The following is a 13700-nucleotide window of genomic DNA, read 5'->3' on the forward strand; positions in this document are numbered from 1 at the left end:
ATTTTTTGTTGTTGTTGTTGTTTAACTGAGTGAAAAAGAACCACAACAACAACCAGGCAGTTGGCTGCTATTTTATAGTCTCTTAATTGGTGACCTTACTCCTAGAATTAGTGATTGTTCATTTATTTATTTATTTATTTATTTATTTATTTATTTATTTAATTTTAGTACTAGTCCACCACCGTTGGGGTCTTTAATTATAAAGATACTTCTGTATTCTTGTCTAATGAAAAAGCATAGAAGCTAAAATCAGGAAATGCGGAAAAGCTTAAAATCAGAAAATGGTCAAAATTAAGCAAATGGTCATTTTTGGAAGATAAAAGCTCTTCTACAAAACATGTTCCAATTAGCATTATTTCTTGATTCGCTGAGAACCTGGTATTGAGAAGCAGGCCACCTTGACTGGAGCCTTGTGATGGAAATCAAGATCAGGATGACTTTTTCTCACCTGCAAATCACACTAAAGTGATCTTTATTCAATTCACTGGCATTTACTCTAAAGGGAACTTCTATATGTACTTTACTGAAACACTGATAATCAGAGGATGGCCTGAATTATGTCAAAGGGATAGATATAGTAAAAATTACAGAAGAAGGTTATTATCAAAGAGTAAACATCAGCAAATATGTATCAAGGGAAACATAAAATTACAGGGCTTAAATGTTTTAACTTACCCACTGCTTTATTTATTTATTTATTTTTCTGAGGTACTAGATCTCTAACAAGGAAAGCAGGATTTCTGCACTCTTGGAAGCATTTATATAGGTTTTTAAAGAAGTCAGTGCATGCTCCTTGTTTGTTTAGTCTATGATCCATAATTTCCTAGACATGTATACTATACCAAATTCTTTCATCTTTTTAGAATTGCGAAACTAAAATAGAGGACATTTAAATGGTATTCATATTTTGCTAATTGCAATTAACAAGCTATCACTCTTATGGTTCATATTGTACAGTAAAATATTAGCATGAAAATATCAAAGTTATTTAAAATCAAATTTTCTATTATGAAACAAGAAACCTTTGCATTTAAAAAGTTCTCCTGAACATGAGAACGTTTGAATTGTTTTCACCAATCATATTAATGCTGATAAGAAAGTCCTTAGCCTCTATTAATATGTTATTCTAAAGCCAAAAGAAATAGGACATATGTGAGCATGAATTTCAATTCATTATTTTACCAACGTGATGGATACTCTATTAATGGTTTTATTTCCCTCTTGTAATTTTTTTCTGCAGAAAGGCACTATGTAGATAACCTTGCATTCACTTGGTAATAATGAGCTTCATTTATATATCTTCCTCTGAGAAGACTAAGATTAAATTGAAAGGTATTTTAAAAGGGACTCAAGTCACCTAAAAGCAAATTCTTAGTTATGAAAGATTTCATAACAACTTGCTATATGCTGGTAGTTGTGTTTATAGTTCATATAAAACAATGATTAACTTTTATAATTTTTGGCAATTCTTTTCATGAGAAGATTAAAAATTGAATTATCAATGCTATAAAGTTTGTCTTAGGCCGTAAAAATAAATTCGAGCATTTTAATTTCAAGTTCTCATCCAAGTAAATTAAAACTAAATGTAAAGGAAATAAGAAATGATAGAAATTTAGAGTAGCTTGAAGGGTATGTGACCTGTTGAAAAACTAATTTTGGATTTCTGAAAATTAATGACACGGAAGGATGAGAATTTCTGCTTTAAAGCATTGCTTTCTCTTTTTCATTAGAACTGGTAACTAGGAGATAGTGAGTAGTTTATTTTGGGGGTAAGAGGTTAACTTGTATTACCAAAAAGTCACTCTGATTTGGTCTGTATTTGTGTGATATTTTAAAGGCATAAAGCTCTTTCATATTCATAATATTTGGTTCTAACATCACTGATTTAAAATATGTAGGGTATATGTATTTGTATTCTCATTTACAAATGAGGAATTTTATTTGCAACAAGTACATATTGCTCATAAGTAGCGGGGACAAGGCTTGAACCTATACCTTTGGATTCCAAATTAAATTCTCCTTCAGTCCTAGCCCAATAGTAAATTTAAGAGACATCCCTTATTAGCTCAGATTGGATCTTTTGACAAACATGTAAATTCTAAAAATATTTTCCACTATCTTACACTTATTTTAGCTTCCTGATAGAAGATTAAGGGTTTCACTGTGTGACTTAGAATAAATTAATATGCCCCTCTCTGTAGGCATTAGGTTTCCCTTGGGTAAAAGCAAGACATTGGGAGTTTGATTTTTTAAGTTTCTTCCAGTGATCTAATGTAAAGTATACTTGAATAAAATTCTGCCCACACTTGGGAGAATACATATTGGCAACTTGAGTATCATATATGATTAATATACAAAGAAACATAAAGAGCAGTTTATAAATAAATAAGAAAAAATGTGCACAACGAAAGTACGCAAAGATACAAATAGGCAATTCATAGAAGAATGATAAAATGACCAATAAATATATGAAAAGATACATAACTTCTCTGGCAATTAATAATAAGACTGTTTTTCAATAGATTAGCAAATATTAAAAATTACTGTTACTATTAAGTGTTGACAAAGATGTGGAGGAAACAGTTGCTCCTTATATAGTAAGTAGAAACATGAAATGGTGAGCCGATTTAGAGGGTAGTTTGACAGGAGTTATCAAAAAAATCAAAATAACCTATCTTTCAAATTTTTCATTCCTAGGTATCATTCCTATGCACAGAAATATTTGTAGATGTACATGAGTAGACACGTACAAGAGTGCTTATTACAGCACTGTTTGAAACACTAAAATGTTGGAGGCAACCTAAATGTCCATCAGTTTAAGGATAGTTAAATAAATTATGCTTCATGTATTCCAAGAAATATTAATCATCAGATAAAAAAATGAGGTATTTGTGAGCATTCATGAAAAATACTCAAAAATATATTAAATCAATAAAATGAACTGGAAAACAAAATATGCAGTATCATTATGTTTATATAACTTGACCCCTCAAGAAAACCAACTCCAAAACATAGTTTACACGTATGTAAAATCATAGAAAGAGGTGTGACAAATACCCACCAAATCATTAATAGTAGATTCGCTTGAAGAAGGAAATATACTTGGGGCTTGGGATAATAGTATGACAGGAAGTTCACTTTTACTGTATATTAAAAATTATAACCAGGAATGTATTTATAGTCTATATCAGATATATTAAGTCTTCAAATTTCAGGTTGTTATTATTCTCTATTCATTATATGAAGAGAAACATGATGTCAATTTGTTCCATTACTATTGATTTTAATTGAATCATTTGGTTAAGATGGTGTCTATGGTATTCCTGTCAAAGATATATAACTTGAGTATAATTATGAGGAAATATCAGGTATACTTAATTGTTGGACCCAGACAGTTGGAGTCTCCTCATCCCCACTCAGTCCTTGGGATGGTGTATCTGCTCACCATTCCCATAGTGGGAACTGTTCCATGGACTCAGCCTTGAGAGAATAAGGTGTACTTGAGAGCTGCTGGACTGAATACGTAACCAAACCCAGTTAAGGCCTCTATATACAGAAACTTTTAAGATTCTCGGGGGCTGGCCATGGATCTACTCATCACATGGTTGCCCAAAGCAAGCCTCATATGTAAGTTCCCTTGCTTATTAAACCTGCCACTTACCAATCTGGAGTGACCTGCCTCTTTCTTCAGTTTCCCCTTGCTCTCCAGTGTACGAAAGCCAGTTTGTGAACAAAGACCAATTTAAGAGACTTTGAAAAAGAAATGTCAGTGTGAAGAAATGCAAAAAGATTGTGAAACTGTCCCAGATTAAAGGAGATTAATGAGACATGACACTAAAATACGATCACGTTCCAGGATTTTCTTTTGCAATAAAAAACAATATTGGAACAACTGGAGAGATCTGAATAAGGTCTGTAGATTAAAACATACTACTAATAATACTTGACTAATTAAAAACATACTAATTAATAAATAATATTAGTTATAAAATTCCAGGGTTATCTTTTCTTCCTTTCAAACTTTGACTGTATCTTTGACCCTATCTTTTAGCAACAGTACTTTTATTGACAGACTGAGGCCAACGTACCATATGAATTTTTGTTTTCCTACCTGATGCCTTATAATTCTTTCTTTGTTCTTGCAGGTTAGTAACTTCCTGATCTTACTATATTGAGTTTTCCTGGAACATAATATATTTCTTTGATCTGCAGACTAAGGCCATCATTTCAGTAGTGTTTGCTTCTATTTTAGATGCGAATATTTTTTCTATTCTATTTGTTCAGTTCTTTTTTTCAGGAAAACATACTAATGATTTATTTGTTAGATCCATTTACCTATGTTCCATGTCTATTACCATCTGTATAATTAATTTAAAATCATTGTTCTTTTACATTTTGCTTTCTGTAAATTGCAATATCCCATTCACTGTTCCTGACTGTGTGTTTTCAATTGTGTATGTGTGTGTATACTAAATTTTTTTATCTCTATTGTATTATTTTTTTCTTCCTTTTCTATTCTGAGCTTCTAAATTCACTTTTCACCTCTTTATGTAATCTCAAAACATTTTGAACCTGCTCATTGACCTTTTTTTTTAAAGAAAGAGTTCAGTGCTGTAATTTTAAAAAGAGAATAGGAACTCTTCATTTGTCTAACTTTTCATGTGTCAATGGCTAAATTTCCATTTGTTTTGTGTTCCTCATCTGCCTCTTCTCATCTTTCCCCCAGGATTTATACATATTTCATATTGCATATTACATAATTCTTTCTGATTCTGACTTATCCTCAAAAGGAATTGCTTAACTCCTGAAAGAATAGAAGGAGAACAGGAGCAGAGATATGGGGAAAAAAGAGATCTATGACTCTGTACAATTCCCATTCGTGGCCTTGAAGAGCCTTTCATCAAATCTGTAATTTTATTACTTTCTTATCTGGGACACATCAGTTTTTTTAAGGGGATGGTATGGCTGAGACCAAAGTCCCTTAAGGACACAGGTTATTATTGCCATTTCTTCCTCCTAATCACTCATTCATTTCTGGCGATCTTTGCTCTACTGAAAATCTAAGGGTTAAAATAATAGAAATATTGTGAGCATGATTTGGCCCCTGACATTTAATGATGTTGTATGAATATTTAAAGGAATCAGATATTCACAGGATCGCCACTTTTCTCCTGCTGTCCATGCATTCTTTAGATTTTGACATTCTAATCAGAGTCATACATTAAACTTTTCTGGATTGAGTTACTCACTGGGGGGAAATTCTGTAGTTGCCAGAGTCCCAATAGGCATGACTTTACTCGCAGAACTTCTTCTCCCTCTGGTCCAGATTCCATGGTGTTTGGCAGGGGAACTTCATTGTATAAGCTTTGGAATTGAAAGAGTTAACTTAATTCACTGAATATGGATTATTTTCTGTTTTTCATTCTTTTTGTTGTTTCATGGGAACAAATAAAAATACCTTTATTCAACAATGTAACATAAAGTTATTTGGGAAATGAACTGTCATTTTCTGTATTCTTGTCTTCTTTAAATTTAATAGGGGTCTGTGACATATTATGGAAATTTTTGAAATAAAAATTCAAAGGAATTTAATATCTTGGAGGAGATAAAGGTAGTTGGATTCACATTTTCTGTGTGAACTTTACAATCTCACTTGGATTTATGGGCAATATACTTATGAATATGTATTAACTACAGTATAGATTTTGTTTAAAATTTTTAACTTAATTTCATAGCAGCATACAGCCTGAGTCTGCAATTATGCAACAATTTACTGTTGTGTAAAATTCCACTTGATGCTAATTATACTTAATGATTATAGTTCTTAACAGTAATTACAGTAGGAAATCTGTAAAGCAGAAATATCTTTATTCACTTGTTAGGCTGGGTTTTTAGTAAGAAAAAGAGATCTAAAATTTTAGCAATATAGATGTCCCAGCCATAATTTATATTTAGCATCTGAGTAATACCTAGACTAAATCATTCAGTGCCAAATTACAATTATAGTGTTCATGGTGAGTTCCATATGCCTTTTATTATCAATCTATTTTGATTTTTATAAAGTAATGATGAGAGGCAAGTAACTTTTACAGCTTTAAAGAAAAAAAAATTATCGACTGAATTTGAATGCTATTTTTGGTAGTGAAAGCTTACACAATTCAAACCAGTTCTCTCACCAAGGAAACAAATACATCTTTGGAAAATAATTATTTAAAAATGATTTAGACTTAAACGTGAGACCTGATATGATATAACTGCTAGAAGGAAACATAGGAAAGAAACTCCTTGACACTGGTCGTGGCAATCATTTTTGGAGCACAACCATAAAAGCTAAATTAATAAGTTGGACTACACCAAACTTAAAAGCTTCTGCACAGCAAAAGAAACAATCAACAAAGTTAAAAGACAACTTATAGAATGGGAGAAAATTGAGGGGTTATCATCCAAAGTATATAAAGAACTCATAAACTTAGTAACAAAAAAAAAAAGCACGTTGATTTAAAACATGGGCAAAGAAGCTAAATAGACATTTTCCCAAAGAAGACATCCAAATGGCCAACAAGTACATAAAAGGTGCTTAACATCACTAATCATCAGGGAAATCATCAAATCACCTCACAACTGTTAGAATGGTTATCATCGCAAGAGATAAGTACTGGTGAGGATGTGGAGAAAAGGGAATACTTATGCACTGTTGGTGGGCATGTAAGCTAGTGTAGCCACTGTGGAAAACAGAATGGAGGTTTCTCAAGAAATTAAAAGCAGAACTTCTATATGACCCTTCTCTTTCAGGTATATACCCAAAAGAAATGAAAACAGGATATTAAAGAGATTTACACACTCCCATGTTTATTGCAGTATTATTCACAATAGCCAAGATATGGAAACAACCTAAGTGCCTGTCAAGGGATGATTGAAAAAAGAAGTGCCTGTCAAAGGATGATATATATGCAATGGGCTATCATTTAGCCCTGAGAAAGAAGGAAATCCTACCATTTGTGACAAAATCGTTCGCTCTTAAGGACATTGTGCTAAGTGAGATAAGTCAGACAAAGAAAGACAAGTACTGTGTGATATCACTTATATGTGGAACCTGAAAAAGCGAAAATTGTAAAAACAGAGAGTATAGTGATAGTTACCGGGGGCTGCGGGTGAGGGGTAATGGGGAGATGTTGTTTAAGGGTACAAACTTGCAACTAGTAGATAAATAAGTCCTGGAGATCGAATGCACAGTACAGTGATTACAGACAGCAATATTGTATTAAAACCATCAAACTTGTTAAGAGACTAGATCTTAGTTATATCTTCCACAAAAAAAGAAACAATTGTGACAGGATAGAGGTGTTAGCAAATGCTACAATGGCAATCGTATTGCAATATAAATGTATGAAAGCAATATGTTGTATACCTTAAACTTAACGATGTTATATGTCAAATATATTTCAATTGAAAAAAAAAAGATTTAAAACCATTGGAGAACAAACAAGAGAGCACAGAATGAATGGGCCAGAAACGGAAGGACAGAGGCCCAGAAAGATGAAGCAGGTATCTGTGGCCCCTTTTCCTCTGTGTTCTTTGCCGATTCTGTGGGAATAAATGAGCAGTACCTGTGACAGCCTCACCTAGCTGGGTGAACAGCAATTGGTGTTGGCCCCTGGAGGCTCCACGGAGGAGTGGCAAAATTCCTCGCTTGGCCCCCAAAAGAACTGCTTCACAGTAGTAAGGATGAATAAGGAGTAGCCATGGTTTTCTCAGATGGCTCAGGTTTAGATTCACCTCATTTGATGAGAAGTGGATTGAGGAGACCCCAGGTTATTAGTGGCCCCATGTGCCTGGCAGAAACAAATATAAATTCTTCCTAGAGGAAAATTAAATCACCTTAGTCCTCAAAATATACTTACCACAAGCAACTTTACAAATAAAGTGCTTATTTACCATAAAGCATAATTTGGGAAAATGAGAAGATAAGGCAGCACAAGAGAAAATAAACGAACTGGTGAACAATAGAAAAAGACCAATGAAGACTCTTGTTTTTGAACCTATCAGACAAAGACCAAAACATAGAATAGTTAAAAACATTAGCAAAATGCCAGGGCATAAAGCCAATGTCAAAAAATTAAAATCATACTTAGGATTAATTGCCACATTACCATTATGCTAGAAATCCATAACAAAAAAGATAATCAGGAAATCTCAATGCTTGAAAAATAAGAAATACACTTCTGAATAATTGATAAGACAAAGAAGAAATCATAATGAAAACAAATAACATTTCAAACTAAATGATAATAAAATAATACCTAATTAAACTTGTGGAGTGCAGTTAAAGCACTACTAGAGGGAAATCTGTCTATTGGTATCTATTATATATCTATCTGTATCTACATTGATATATCTATCTCGATATATCTATATCTCTATGTAGATATATCTTTAAAATAATAAGTTAGAAAAGAAGTAAGGCCAATAAGCAATGAGTGAAAGAAGGAAAAGCATGATAAATTAAACCAAAGACTATAGGAGAAGAAAATAATAAAGAGTAGACATTAAATAAAAAAGGAACATACAATAAAGAGTGATGTAATTACACCAAGGTGGTGTAATTGGGTAGGGAGAGACAGAGAAAAAAAGAGAGAGCGAGAGAGAGAAAGAGAGAGCAAGCATAAATAATATCAGGAATGCAGAAGAATATATTCCAGATCCTGCAGCTATTAAGAAGGCAAAAGAAGATATTAAAAATGGAACAACTTTATAGCAATAAATTTGAAAATTTTGATGATATATATAAATTCCTAAAAATGCATTTTAATAAAACTGATAAAAGAAATAAAAAATTTAATACTAGTAAAATATTAAAAAAATTAAACCTATAATATAATCCATAATATAAATGCAATTTCTACAACTCCATGCTGATAAAGCTTAAACAATGAAATTTACCAAATACTTAAAGTCTTTCACAATCTATTCTAGAGAATAGAAAAAACTTCCCAATGCATTTTATGTAACCAGAATAATCTTGATATCAGAATTGGGCTCTGATATCAAGATTAAAAGAAGGAAAATTATAGGATTATTATGCAAGAAAGTAGATACAAAAATCCTAAACAAAATAATAATGGTATGAATCCAGGAGTTACGTATATGGAGTGTGTGTGTGTGTGTGTGTGTGTGTGTGCGTGTATGTGTAGATAGAGAGCACATGTGCAGTGTGTGTGTGTTTGTGTGTGTAGAGAGAGAGAGAGAGAGCAATTTATCTCAAAAATGCAAGCTGGATTTAACACTGAAAAATTCCATCACTGAAATTTTCAAATTAATAGAATAAAGGGAAATATCATGTGATCATCTCAATAGATGAAGAAATAACATTTCTAAAATTTCATGTTTATTCATATAAAACACTCTTAAGAAGCTAAGACTACAGTGACCGTTTAGAAACTGATAAGGTACATCTACCTATAAAAACATCTTGTTTAATGGTGAAAATTTGAAAGATTTTCCTTTGAAATTGGTAGGCAGACAAGGATAGCTGCTATCTCATTTTTATTTGGATTGTGGCAGAAGTCCTCATCCATGAAGTAATGTAAAATAAGAAAAAAAAAGTAGGGATCACAAAAGAGAAATAAAATCTCTGATTATTCATTGATATTACCATGCAAATAGAAAATCCAAAACCATGTATGGATAATTAGAATTAATAATAAAGTTTAGGAAGTTTGCTAGATATAACTTCATGATATAAAAGTTAATTTATTTTTATAAACTCATAACGAACAAAAGGAAATGATACCATTAAAATATACATAGATATAATAAACACCTTGGAATAAATAACAAAAGGTGTCTAGGATAGCTGAGAGAAATTAAAGAAGATCTAGAATAATGGAAGTATGTACTATATTCATGGATTTGTTTGAAGATCTGATATTGTAAAAAATACCAATCCTCACCAGATTCATAGATATGATGCAAACAAAGTCCTAACAAGTTTTTCATGGCTCTTTTGATGGATCTTTACAAGATGATTCTAAAATTTATATGGAAACACTGAATCTAAAAAAGCCACAGAGGATTTATTCAAACAGATAATATGAATTTATGAGTGTGATAATGGTGCAAGAATAGACAAATAGATCAGAGGAAAAGCATGAATATCCCACAAAGAAACCCAAACATATATGGACATTTGATTCATCCCAAATATGGAATTTCAGAAGAAAGGAAAATCCAGACTTTTCAGTTAATGATAAAGTAACAGACAGAGGTGGAAAGATGAAACTTGATTCTAGCACTAAGCACAAAATAACCAAGTGCTGATGGTTTTGTAGAAATAATGGTAAAAGCTGAAACATAACGCATTTAGAAGATTATAAAAGAGATTTCCTTCATGATCTTGGGATAGGGAAAAATATCTTACACAGGAAAGTAAAAGCACCAACCCAAAGTAAAAGATTGATAAATTTGTACTTTACTGAAAGATGTTAATGGTTTTCAGAGTTCTCCCCTAGCACATTGCTCTTCAGTGTACATACACAGAAAGTAACTTGGTTAAAAAAAAAATGGTACTTAGATGATTGATCACTTATTGCATCACCATAAGGATTACTAACAAATTTCCTTTCCACTGATAAATAAAAATTTTAAATATACTAGTTTCAGGAAAAATCGGAAAGGAACATGGGAACAGTAAATAAGTATATAGGTCGATAGCACCAAGAAAGATCTGGCTTCTTGGATTATAGTTTACCAAATAAATTTTAAAAGAAACTTGCCAAGGAATAGGGTTTAAAATATGAAAACTAGAAAGAATACAAAATGGAGGGTCCAGAACTCCAGAGCAAGGTTAGGAATAAAGATTGTTAAACATGTGCGAGGCCTGGCCAGGACAGTCATGCTCAAGTCCTCCTATTCTTCATAACATTAAAAATAATTTACCACACATGGGCACAGACTAGTTTTATTGCCTAATTGACTATGGACATAAGAGGCACAAAAATCATTATACAACCATGACCAAGGTAGTAATTTAATGGTGGCAGACTGAGCCTAGAAATCAATGACAAATTCAGATTACATGCTTACTAAAAACAATTTTTTCAACCATTTAAACTTCATGTTGTAAAGTAATGATACTGCTGTTTTAGAGTGATGTTGTTTGTTTGCTAATTTGTGTTTATATCAATGCACTGTAACTTCCATAAGCTTAATGTGAGAGTCCTTATTTTTACCAAGGCTCCAATTTAGTCTTTGGAAGAACTTCCTGGAAACATCTACTTAAGGTGATAGTTGTACTAGAAGATGTTTAAACATTATAGGCTTCAAAGATCTTTCCAACTCATGGATACTATTTTTCTAAGCCACACTTCTTTTTAACAGAAATTGTAGCTTCATTATAAGATTTTCCCAGGTATCTATATTAATTTGAGAAGAGAAAAATAAAACCTGATTAGTCTTTTATAATACTTCTTAATGTGTATAATTTTTATATTTGTGTAGGTAAGATTGAGAATGATATGAATATACAAATATATGAATATATTAAAATATACATGATATGAAATATATAAATATACAAACATGATATGTAGTTGTGATATTTTTCCCCATTGAAAATATTTATGAGTGACAATCAATCCTGGAGTTATCTGGCAAAACTTTTTCTACTGTGTCTTTATATGTTTAAAATTTCATTAGGTAAAGATACGCTACTTCTAATGGTTATTTTTGGCTGTCTAATACGCAACATAGAATTTTGAATGACTAGCAGTTCAACCATGTCTAGCAAATCAAGATTACATACAAATCAATACCACAAATTGATTCCATTTTATAACAGACTAGCAGCAAAAATTTGATTTTAAGTATTAATTGTTGATAGGGTGATTACTATTTTGATTATAGGATTTTTTTCAGGTATCTAAATTAATTTCAGGGGGAAAAACCTAATTAGCCTTTTATAATATTTCTTTTTAAAAATTTTTAAAATTAGTTTCCTGTGTACAAAACACTGTAATAGGTAGACATTTATCATTTATACCTCTCACAAAGTGATGATCCCTCTCCCCCAATCTACTACCCCTCCGACATTGCATACAGATATTACATTTGCACTGTCTCTATTCCTTATGCTGTACTCCACTTCTTGTGATTATATATATATATATATATATACATATACATAAAATTATAGTTGACATTCATTAATATTCAGCTTCAGTTTCAGGTGTACAGTGCAGTGATCAGGCATTCACACTGTCCCTGAAGTGGTCTCCATAATATGACAAGAGTCCATCGGATACCCTACAAAATCTTTACATTATTGATTATATTCCCCAAATTGACTTTCGTATCCCCGTGGCAATTTTGTGGTTACTGACTGTGCTTTCTAATCCCCTCACTTTCTCCCTTATCCCCACCCCCTTCCTATCTATCAACCCTCAGTTTTTCCTCTATGTCTCTGAGACTTTTTCTGATTAGTTCATTCCTTTATTCTATTCTTTAGATTCTACATATAAGTGAGATCATATGGTATTTGTCTTTCCCTGTCTGACTTATTTCACTTAGCATAGGTTCTCTAGGTCTTAATGTATATAGTTTCTATGTATGTGTATGTAACACAGAGAGAATGATATGAATATATATCTATATGGAATGAAATGAATATGCATCACAAGATAGAAAATATGATACGAATATACGGTATATGAAATTAAATTGTTTCTTTCCCCCACATTGTAAATCTGCACAAGAGTGATGTCCTAGGGGCTTGGGGTGCCCTCATATACTGGCCGAGGGACATATTAGGGGTCTGACAGAGGGTTTCGTGCAAATTGCTGCAGTAAGGTCAAGGATGGCTGAATATATTTTATTTATATGGCCCATATGATCTATCTTCTGAGTGTTCTGTATGTGTATTAACTCATATAATACTCATAGCAACCTTAGGAGCTAGTTGCTATATTATCATCATTTTACGGGTGTGGAAACTGAAATGAAGAGAGGCTAAGTGACTTGTCCAACTGGTAAAGGAGGACTTTGGTTGGAGTAGTCTGGCTCCACAGTCCATATTCCAAATCACTATCTTATATTCCTATAGTTCTATTTTAAAGGAAGAGCAGAATGATACCAAATACCTCCTCACTGCAACCAGCTTCAGACTGAATCCTTTTCTGTGTTCAAGAGTTGGCTTGACTTGGAGTAGATATCCCAGGGTAATGCCCAACCAAAGCTAATGTCATGCACCTGGATGGAAGGGGCATCTAGCATCACACAAATAAGCCCAGCCAGGCACGAGATGACTTGCTGGTTGGGAAAAGCAATGTTTTCTCAGAGTGATGAACTGTTCCCTGTCATGAGCACACGCAAACAGGCACGGTGCAGAAGAAACTGAGCATTGTTTTTGAGCAGTTAAGTTCTGTGCGTTCAGATAATTTACAGTCAAGAAAAACAGGGAGTTAGAATAAATTAGAATAAATGCATTTGAAACACAATACACATCTTTCAGCAGCCTTGTTTCTCATTTCGTCAAAATGCTTGCAAGCTGTCACAAAGTGGTTGCATAGCATATTGGTTAACTGAATAGCAGTTATATGTAGGTTTAAATCTTGGATACATCAACCTATTAGCTGTATGGCCTTGGCAAGACAGTTAACCTTTCTGTGACTCAGTTACCTTATCTGTAAAATGAGGCTACTGTTATT

The sequence above is a fragment of the Rhinolophus hipposideros genome, assembly GCF_964194185.1.
Source record: "Rhinolophus hipposideros genome assembly, chromosome: 9".
Classification (NCBI taxonomy): Eukaryota; Metazoa; Chordata; class Mammalia; order Chiroptera; family Rhinolophidae; genus Rhinolophus; species Rhinolophus hipposideros.